The following is an 11,365-nucleotide window of genomic DNA, read 5'->3' as shown; positions in this document are numbered from 1 at the left end:
ATAAAAAAGTAGGTTAATTTTTAATTGGGAAAAAAATAAAAGCTGAAAGTTCTGTTATTTCCAAAATTTAACAAAAAGAAGGTGGCTTTTTCAGAAGTGAAGCATTTCATCTGACTTTAAGAAAAAAAACACTTCATTATTTTCTTTAGGAAAAACTATTTGCCAGTTATGACAAATCTTATTTTTTTCATTTTGTGATGACTATTAAAACTAGAATAAAAGCATGCTTTAGTAAGTGATATCCTACACTTTGTTTTTTCCATGCTACAGAGCTGAGTAGAGCAGAGACATGGATACTTTGGCTCTTCACAGACTGATTGTCTCAAAGTCACTGAGAAAGCCTTTTAAGCATGATAATCAAGAGGATACTGTCAGTCCTGGAAGTCTATGTTCTACCATTAAAGAACTTATTAGGTAACGTGGGCAGTTTTATGATGTGTCTTTTATGAAGACAGCTGCTTCCAGAAAGACCTGTGCTGCCAGCCTCTGCCTTCCCCAGGTCAGCTCTGAAGTCCCACCATCATTCCCCCTGGGCCAGCACCAACGCTTGGCCAAGCCCGCAGTGAAGAGGTCTGGAGAGAAACTAGCAAAAAAAAAAAAAAAAAAAAAAATTCTACCAGAAATAAAGAGTAGCTTTCCCTCAGTTTAGCCCCCAAAGTCTGCTTTTCATGGTACCGCTGCCAGGTACCAAGCCCAGTAAGGGAAAAGGACCATGAGCAGGACCACCCTGAGCAGAGGCTGGCTGGCCTGCAGCAGAGCCCCTTGCCCCAGGAGGCAGCCATGCCGTGGAGCAAGAGGCCAGTTTCAGGCTTGGTGTTGGCATCGCTCCTTTTCCTTTTGCTGTGCTGCACCTCCTGTTGGCTTGTTGCTTTCTTCTGTCGTTGGAATTGTTTCATATGCTTGGTCCTGTGGCATCTGTGTATCTCTACAATGTTTTCTAGAGCTTAAGCAGATCCTGAAAAGCATTAAAAAGCTGCGGAATACCCATGCAAAGGTGGAATTCATCAGTTCAGGTTGTTGACTTTTGAGGGAGGCTGAAGATTTCTTCCTTACTTTTAGAAAGTTACAACAGTCTTGCAAGTGAAAAGCTTCATTTTTCTATCACTGCTGTTACATTGGTCATTTCCAGATCTCAAGTATTTATATACCCCCACATTTCTATCTGATGTGAATAAATTCTGGGGGTTTTTTTCCATGTATAACACACCCAAAAATTGCAAACTCGCTGAGATTTGGCACTAGAAATTTTTACTTTCACTAGCTGCAAGATGAAAACTAATGCTCCCCTCTGCCTTAGCTTGGAATACTGATTTGCAGAATTTCTCACTGGAGGACATGGTAGGTATTTTTAAATTGTGCTTCCTCTTTAATGTGGAGAGCCATCTCTGGGAAAAGTTTGCAAGATCAGGCCCACGGTCATCATTTAGTCAAACTGCATAATTCTTAAGTCTTTTAATCTTTTCTCATAAATCAATCCTCCAATCCTCTTAATCGTATTTGTTGCTCGTCTCTGAATTCCTTCCAATTTTGCAATTTACATTATAATTAGAGCTTAGAGAAACCGATGAGAAAGTGATTTTGGGGGCCAATTTTTATACTGCTTGTAAATATTCAAAATCTTGCTTTCTGCAGGATCGTGAGGGCCCCTGAACTGCGTGACAATGGCAGGGACCTGAGGAACTCCCACTCCTGGGGCAAGGACAGATGTTTTCCCAGATTTTCCCACTGTGGCTTGCCACTAATTAGTATTCATTATCCCATTGATTTCCCTGGGACTATAACTGCCTACGGCACAATTCACAGTGAATGAGGACAGGAGGATCTGCCCCAGCTTGCACCGAGTATCACTAAATCACTGCCTTTTTTACTCAAGGTGAGCAGTGCTAGGCAGCAGGCAGGGCGGCGGGTTGCAATGGGGAGTGTTGGGGGAACATAAGGCAGCAGGCAGAGACATTCGCTAAGCAAATGGCTGCGCTGGTGGAAGACATTGCCGGGCAAAACGCTTTCCCTGGCTGTTTTCGGCTGCTGTCATGTGCTCTGCAGGCAGCTGGGACCAGTGGTGAAGTTAGAGCCCGCAGGCTGCTGTTGCTGCCCTGCGCACCTCCTGGCTCTCAGACCTGCTGGGGCACTGCTCACCAGTGCTCCCCGTAACCACTCTCTGGAAGAGCATTTACGGAAATCCAGTGGGACTGAAGGTGGCTTGCAGATGGGGCGCCTGAAGAAGACGTACAACTGGCAGAGGAGCAGCCACTGCCACCGCAGTCACCTTCTCTGCTGCTGCTGGCTTGCCATGGGGACATCTGCCCGTGGCCAAAGCTTGCCCCCGCACCGCACGTGGAGCGGATGAGAGAGCAGGCGTGATGCTTCCTGCTGGGGAGAGAAGGTGGCCGTCATAAAGACCTGATGGACTGAAACTTTCTCAGCCAGCACAGCTGACTGGGGTGTATGCTTGTCCATAGGTGAGGGGGGTGGCTCAGGGTAAGGCCATCTGTGTTCCTTTGTAAAAGAAGCCTGTGCAGAGACTCCTTGCTGTACCTCTCAGATCAGCTGCCATCTATGCCTCTTAAGGACCCAGAACTGGTTTCTGATTCTGTTTTTCTACCTTAAGTTTCTCTTTTCTTATGTGATGGCTGCAAAGAATTGGAAATCTGCCCCACTGGCAACAGACTGAAGACTCCTGTGAGAGTCTTAGCTCAAATGCAAGCTACAGAACAACCATGAGAAAATAAATAGCTGAATCCCTGCCTGCCTATTTTATGCCCATAGCCGTACCAGCCATATTGTCATTCTGGTTCTGAGTGCATATATGAGAAGCTACCAGTGTATGTTTCTAGTCTCCATCACACAGGTCAATGAAAATGAGGATTTTCATGTGCCCTCTGCTCACTTTTCTTCAAATATTTTGAAGACTTTTATGGGGAAATATCTCATATTGCTCTTATAGTATTGCTTTATAATAATAATTATTCTGTTACATTAAAATACCCTTTTACTGATAGTGTGGATGCTAGAACCAAAGGCAGAATGAATGTTCCCATGTAAACAGAAAGTAGGAAACAGTGCACTCTCCAATAAACAGGCAACACCTTTGAGGGAGAGCGGCATCATTATCTCCATTCTGCAAACAGGAACACAGAGAGGTGCAACTCACCCAGCTGATGTTGCTCAGGAACTGGGCATGGGAAGGCTCTGGAACTGAATCTTTCCCAGCTCCTTGAATACAACCCAAGCAAGCCATTTTATAGATACTTCCTCACACATCATGTGCAGTCCAGCCCTTTCAACCTTCTTGAGCAAAAGAGTCACCGAAGTTGCTAAATGATGCCCCGAATAAGGAGTCTGTGGTTCTCTCTGTGCCATGCTGCCGGGAAGAGAGACCGACAAGTATATTCGCTGTCCAACTGTATCGCCATGGCAACTAAAAATTATAGTCAGGAATACTGTAGTGTTTTGTTTTTATTGTGGCCTTCAGGTTCTACTTAGTGATAAACACGTTCAATTGTTTTAGTATGCAAGTATGGATAATAGACTGATGGTAAGAGCACTTTGAATATGTGAAGCCAAAGAGCTTTCCTCATTTGTCTTTCTTAAGTTGTCCTCAGAAGATAAAAAAGAAAAGAAAGAAAAGCACTCTTAATACAGTGGAAACCAAATATTCTGCAACTCTAGAAGAAAGAGGACTTTGTCCAAGATTTTTAGATGCAACTATTAATTTTATATGACTCAGTTTTCCTATGTCCAAATTGAGACCTCTCAGCAATTTGTTTTCTGAAAACCAGGTTTCTTCAACCTGTCTCATGTTGAATTCCCAGGAATCCAGTGTTGGAAATCGTTAACAGTTTTGAAAACTGAGGACACTTTGTCACTGTGCTGTGACTTGAATGGGATTTAGGAAATTTGGATTTAATCCTAGCTCTGCCACAGACCTACGGTGTGGTTTTAAGTAAGTCAGGCCATCTGCCTGCGATTCAGTTCGCAGTCTGAGAAAAAACAAAGGTAAAGTTTCATTTTGCCTCTCCATCATTAATACTTACACTGTAAGTACTCAGTGTTGATGACTGTCTCTTTCTACAATGTCTATCACAGCAGCCTCTTCATTCTGCAAGATTAATCACAATTAGTTAGTAATAATGCAGCTCTGCACCTAATTAAAAGTTAGAGTGTTACTTAGGTAGGTTTGGCAGACCTCACCGAGCTTTGCCCTGTGATGGCTGCAGCGTTGTCTGTATGAAAGTTATCTAGATAGTGCTGGTTAAAGTATATGAACTGCTGCAGTTCTATTTTAAGTCTGTGATACAGATCTCGGTAGGTACTTGAGATGAGTAGGACAGATTTTCTCTCCATCCAGCAGATTAGCAGGGACAAGGCTATGACATTCACTGAAAAAGCAGAAGGGGCAATGCACGCTCTTCTTCAGCATCAAACTCGCATTTATCTGAGCCTGCAGAAGGCTGCCTGTATACATCTACGTAGCCCAGTAACCCCACCACTGATGGGGCAAAGAGCAAGCCTTGGGAAGTGTGTGCGTATGGTGCTGTGTCCCAGGAAGAGTCTTTGACAATTTGAGGCCCATTTTCTTCCTGAGGTGGATGGGAGGGAGTCGCATCCCTGTAACTGCTGGTTCCTGATGATTTGTTTTTCATGAATGTGTCCTGTCACTTTTTGAAACCATTTTGCTGCTTCTTCTCTTTCACTTCTATCTAGAGAGAATGTGGAGAAGAGTGGGGGGAAGTGGAAAAGGACAGGTACTCAATGCCACCTTCTTATCAGTCCTTGCTAATAAGACTTGCTTTCAGAAATCCCAGGTCTCTGAGACCAGTGGGAAAATCTGGAGCAATGAAGATTTACCCTTGGTGGAGGAGGATTAAGCTAGGGAACATTTAGGCAGGCTGGACATATACAAATCCATGGGACTTGATGGGATTCTTCCATGAGTGCTGAGGGAGCTGGCCCAAGTCCATGTGAGGCCACTCTCTATCCTTGAAAGGTCATGGTGATGGGTGGATGCTTGGTAGAGAGAAAATGTCACTCTTATCTTCAAGAAGGACAAGAAGGAGGATCTAGGGAACTACAGGCCAGTCCACCTCACTTCCATCCCTAGGGAAGTGAGGGAGCAGATAATCTTGGGAAACACTTCCAGAAATGCGAAGGATAAGGTGACTGGAAGTAGCTGGTGGGGATTTATGAAGAAGTCATGTTTGACCAACCTGATAACCACCTGTGATGAGATGCCTGGCTTGCTGGATGAGATGAGAGCTGTGGATATTTACTGTCTTGGCTTTAGTAAGGCTTTCCATGCTGTCTCCCGCAATACCTTAATTGACAAACTGATGAAGTATGGGCTAGATAAATGGTTAGTGTGGTAGACTGAAAACTGTCCAAACTGCTCAGCTGAAAGAGTTGTGATCAGCATCATAAAGTCCAGTGGATGACGGTTACTGGTGCTGTATGCAGGGGTCAATACTGGCACCAGTACTGTTTAACATCCTCATTAATGACCTGGATGCTGGGATAGAGTACACCTTCTGCAAGCTGCAGATCACAAAATCACAGTATCACTAAGGTTGGAAGGGACCTTCAAGATCATCAAGTCTAACCATTAATTCAGTGCCACCATGTCCCCTAAACCATGTCCTGAAGCACCACATCCACATGTTTTTTGAACACTTCCAGAGATTGCGACTCCACCACCTCCCTGGGCAGCCTGTTCCAATGCTTGACCACCCTCTCGGTGAAGAAATTTTTCCTAATATCCAATCTAAACCTCCCCTGGTGCAACTTGAGGCCATTTCCTCTTGTCCTATCACTAGTTACTTGGGAGAAGAGACCAACACCCTCGTCGCCACAACCCCCTTTCAGGTAGCTGTAGAGAGTGATAAGGTCCTCCCCTCAGCCTCCTCTTCTCCAGACTAAACAACCCCAGTTCCCTCAGCTGCTCCCCATAAGACTTGTGCTCCAGACCCCTCACCAGCTTCATTGCCCTTCTCTGGACACGCTCAAGCACCTCAACGTCCTTCTTGTAGTGAGGGGCCCAAAACTGAACACAGGATTCAAGCTGCAGCCTCACCAGTGCCAAGTACAGGGGCACAATCACTTCCCTACTGCTGCTGGCCACAACATTTCTGATACAGGCCAGGAAGCTGTTGGCCTTCTTGGCCACCTGGGCACACTCCTGGCTCATGTTCAGCCGGCTGTCAACCAGCAACCCCAGGTCCCTTTCCACCGGGCAGCTCTCCAGCCACTCTTCCCCAAGCCTGTAGCGTTGCATGGGGTTGTTGTGACCCAAGTGCAGGACCCGGCACTTGGCCTTATTAAACCTCATGCAGTTGACTTCTGCCCATTGATCCAGCCTGTCCAGATCCCTCTGCAGAGCCCTCCTACCCTCCAGCAGATCGACACTCCCACCCAGCTTGGTGTCATCTGCAAACTTACTGAGGGAGCACTCGATCCCCTCATCCAGATCATCAATAAAGATATTGAACAAGACCGGCCCCAGAACCGAGCCCTGGGGAACACCACTTGTGACCAGCCGCCAGCCGGATTTAACGCCATTCACCACAACTCTCTGGGCTCGGCCATCCAGCCAGTTCTTTACCCAGCGAAGAGTAAACCTGTCTAAGTCACGAGCTGCCAGTTTCTGCAGGAGAATGCTGTGGGAGATGCTGTCAAAGGCTTTACTAAAGTCCAGGTAGACAACGTCCACAGTCTTTCCTTCATCCACTAGGCGGGTCACCTGGTCATAGAAGGAAATCAGGTTGGTCAAGCAGGACCTGCCTTTCATGAACCCATGCTGGCTGGGCCTGATCCCTTGGTTGTCCTGCACATGGCCTGTGAGCACTCTCAAGACAGGCCACTTCATGATCTTCCCCGGTACAGAGGTCAGGCTGACAGGCCTGTAGTTCCCAGGATCCTCCTTTCGGCCTTTCTTGTAGATGGGTGTCACATTGGCAAGTCTCCAGTCTTCTGGGACCTCCCCTGTTAACCAGGACTGCTGATAAATGATGGAGAGTGACTCGGCAAGCTCCTCTGCCAGCTCTCTTAGTACTCCCGGGTGGATCCCATCAGGGCCCATAGACTTATGGGTGTCCAGGTGGCTTAACAGGTCCTTAACTGCTTCCTTCTGGATTATGGGCGGGTTATTGTGCTCTCCATCCCCATCTTCCAGCTCAGGGGGCTGAATACCCTGCGTATACCTGGACTGGCTATTAAAGACTGAGGCAAAGAAGGCATTAAGTACCTCAACCTTGTCCTTGTCCTTGGAGACAATGTTCCCTGTCATATCCAGTAAGGGATGGAGATTCTCCTTGCCTCTCTTCTTCTTGTTAATATATTTGTAGAAGCATTTTTTATTATCCTTTATGACTGTGGCCAGACTGAGCTCTAGCTGGGCTTTTGCCTTTCTAATTTTGTTCCTGCTTGACCTAACGAGATCCTTGTACTCTTTGTGAGTTGTCCTCCCTTTCTTCCAGAGGTGTTAAACTCTTTTCCCTGAGTCCCAGCAAAATCTCCCCGTTCAGCCAGGCTGGTCGCCTTCCCCGCCAGCTCTTCTTACGGCACATGGGGACCGCCTGCTCCTGTGCCTTTAAGATTTCCTTCTTGAAGACTGTCCAGCCTTGCCGGACCCCTTTGTCCTTCAGGACTGTCTCCCAAGGGACTCTCTCAACCAGTGACCTGAACAGGCCAGTCTGCCCTCCAGAAGTCCATGGTAGCAGTTTTGCTGACCCCTCTCTTTACTTCGCTCACAACTGAGAATTCTATCATGTCATGGTCGCTAAGACCAAGACGGCTTCCAACCATCACATCTCTCACCAGTCCTTCTCTATTTGTAAACAGCAGGTCAAGTGGGGCACCTCCCCTGGTGGGCTCACTTACCAGCTGTGTCAGGAAGTTATCCTCCACATGCTCCAGGAACCTCCTAGACTGTTTCCTCTCTGCCGTGTTATACTTCCAGCAGATGTCCGGTAGATTGAAGTCCCCTACAAGAACAAGGGCCAGCGAATGCGAGACTTCTGTCAGTCACTTACAGAATGTCTCATCTGTCTCTTCATCCTGGTTGGGTGGTCTGTAACAGACTCCCAGCAAGATATCTGCCTCATTGGCCTTCCCCCTCATCCTATACCCATAAGCACTCTACTTGGTCTTCACAATCATTGATTTCTATACAATAAAAACACTCCCTAACATAGAGAGCCACCCCACCACCTCTCTTTCCTTGCCTATCCCTTTGGAAGAGCCATCCATTGCAGCACTCCAGTCATGAGAAGCATCCCACCATGTTTCTGTGATGGCAAAACTGATGATACAAAACTGGGAGGACTGGTTTACACTCCAAATGGTTGTGGTACCATTCAGAGGGAACCTTGACAGGATGGAAGAATGGGCTGACAGGAACCTCACTGAAGTTCAAAACAGGGAAAAGCCAAGTCTTTCACCTGGGGAGGAGCAACCCCCTGCACCAGTATGTGCTGGGGGCTGACCAGCTGGGAAGTAGCTTGGCGTAGAAGGACCTGAAAGTTTTGTTGAACACCAACTTGGACATGAGCCAGAAAAGTGCCCTTGTGATAAGAAGACGAACAACTTCCTGGGCTGCATTAGGCAGAACGTCACCAGCAGCTCAATGGAGATGATCCTTCCCCTCTACTCAGGACTGGTGACACATCCAGAGTCCAGTATTTGTCTTCCCAGTACAAGAAAGACATGGACATACTGGAACAAGTCCAGCAAAGGGGCATGAAGATGATTAAAGGATTTTGAGCATCTCTACTATGGGGAAGGGCTGAGAAAGCTGTGACTATTCAGCCTGGAGCAGAGAAGGCTTGGGGGATCTTATCATTGTCTAAAAATATGTGATGGGATGGTGGAAAGGAAATAGAGCCAGACTCTTCTCAGTGGTGCCCAGTGACAGGATGAGAGGCAGTGTGCACAAACTGAAATACTGGAAATTCCATTTAAACATAGGAGGAAAAAAGGTCTTCCTGGAATGGTGGTTGAACACTGGGACAGCTTATCCAGGTAAATTGTGGAGTCTCCATCCTTGGAGATATTCAAAGCCTAAGCCTTTGACTGGAAGTGGTGATAAGCAGCTGGGGAGTGAGTGAGGAACAGTGGTCTCTTCCAGCATCCCTAAATGGAGGATATTCAGACCCTCAAGGCAAATTCCTCCTGTATGCATCTTGGTAACCTCTTCCACCAAAATAGAGTTTAATCTCTCCTTCTCTACACAAGATGCAGAAGCTTACAAAGAGTCTCCCTCAACAGAGTAGGCATATGGAAAATGGCAGTCAAAATAATGACTGCAAAGTTTAAACTTCAGGATTTTAAATTCTATATTAATTTCTTCTGAACTTCTGTAGAAAGGCTTGAATGCACAAAGCTGGTTGCCAGTGCTCTGATGAATTTAAACAGGTGATTTAGGATGAAGAAAATACAAGCTGGCAAATTGCTCATCTCTTTTCTTATTTTTTGCCAAGGACGAGCATTCATACTGGTACTTCCTGGACTGAACCAAGGGAATTAAGGGAAGCAGCTTTGGAAATAGCCTGTATGTGCCAATTTGTTGCAGCTGTGCCTTTCTTCTCAGCTACTGCCTTAATCTCTGGAAACTCTGTTTTCATTTAGCAACACAGAGAGGGTTCCAGGTGCTGTGACTTGGAAGGAAAACCTCAAAAATGAGAAATGAAGGTAAGCAAGGCAGATATGAATCTACAGACAACCTGGGACCATAGCTTCATGACATTTGAAGTGACCCATTCATCTCATTGAAGTATCCATGGGACTATTACTGAAAACTCAGTGTTAGTCATTGTGATGTTCCTGTAAGAGAGGAAGAGGATAATGCCAGCTATCTCCATTTCAATACCAGGCACATCTTTTTTGGTACCATGAATCAGTAACATTTAGGAAGAGCCATGATGTATTACCCTGCTCTGCCTCTTTCAGGGTCAGGAAGAGACTGAGACCAAGAAGCTTGAGTTGTGCCTTGACATTCAAGAAGAGCAAGTCTATTCGTCAGAGCTGGATCTTTCACAGGATGTTATGGCTGAATATGGCTGAGTCTTACAACTCCTCTGTCTGCACCAATTGCCCCTCTCAGATCAGCTAGTCAATAGATCAGCTTAGCTATAATATCAAACCACAAAAGTGAGAACTGAGCAGCTCAAAACATGCCATGACAATATTTTTATCAGATGAACTGTACTGCAAACGATGTGTCACACTGGCACCCCCAGCTGGAAACCAGTGGTAGGAATGATATGCAATGTTTGAACACACCAATTACTGAAGCCTTTGAAATCCTGGGATGGTCTTGAGAAGCCCCTGGCCAGCAGCTCAAACCACAGAATCACAGAATGGTTGAGGTTGGAAGGGACCTCTGGAGGTCATCTAGTCCAACTCCTCCTGCTCAAGCAGGGCCATCCAGAGCCAGTTCCCTAAGACCATGTCCAGAAGGCTTTTGAATTTTTCCAAGGATGGAAACTCCACAAACTCCTTCCACAACCTGTGACAGTGCTTAGTCATGCCCACAGTGAGAAAGTGTTTCCTGATGTTCAGGCAGAACCTCCTGTGTTTCCGTTTGTGCCCATTGCCCCTGGTCCTGACACTGGGCATCGCTGAGTATAGCCTGGCTCCATCCTCTTTGCATCCTTCCTTTGGATATTTATATACATTTGTATTGGGTTTGTGTGGCAAGGTTTGGGGGGGCTGCAGGGGTTTCTTCTGTGAGAAGCTTCTGGAAGCTTCCCCTGTGTCTGATAGAGCCAATGCCAGCCGGCTCCAAGATGGACTTGCCACTGGCCGAGGCCGAGCCCATCAGCAATGGTGGTAGCGGGGGAGGGCACACAGCAACTGCAGCCGGAGAGAGGAGTGAGAATGTGTGAGAGCAGCAGCCCTGCAGACCCCCAGGTCAGAGCAGCAGGAGGGGCAGGAGGGGCTCCAGGCACCGAAGCAGAGATTCCCCTGCAGGCCATGGAGAAGACCATGGTGAGGCCGGCTGTGCCCCTGCAGCCCATGGAGGACCCCACGCCGGAGCAGGGGGATGCCCGAAGGAGGCCGTGACCCTGTGGGCAGCCCGTGCTGGAGCCGGCTCCTGGCAGGGCCTGTGGCCCCGTGGGGAGACGAGCCCCGGCTGGAGCAGGGTTGCTGGCAGGACTTGTGACCCTGTGGGGGCCCAGGCTGGAGCCGTCTGTTCCTGAAGGACGGCACCTGTGGGGGGCCCAGGCTGGAGCAGTTTGTGAAGACCTGCAGCCCGTGGGAAGGACTCATGTGGGAGAAGTTCATGGAGGACGGTCTCCTGTGGGAGGGACCCCACACTGGAGCAGGGGAAGCGTGTGAGGAGCCCCCCGCTGAGGAGGAAGGGGTGGCAGAG

Source organism: Phaethon aethereus, assembly GCF_964289735.1.
Source record: "Phaethon aethereus genome assembly, chromosome: 1".
NCBI lineage: Eukaryota > Metazoa > Chordata > Aves > Phaethontiformes > Phaethontidae > Phaethon > Phaethon aethereus.
This window is presented reverse-complemented; position numbering follows the sequence as displayed.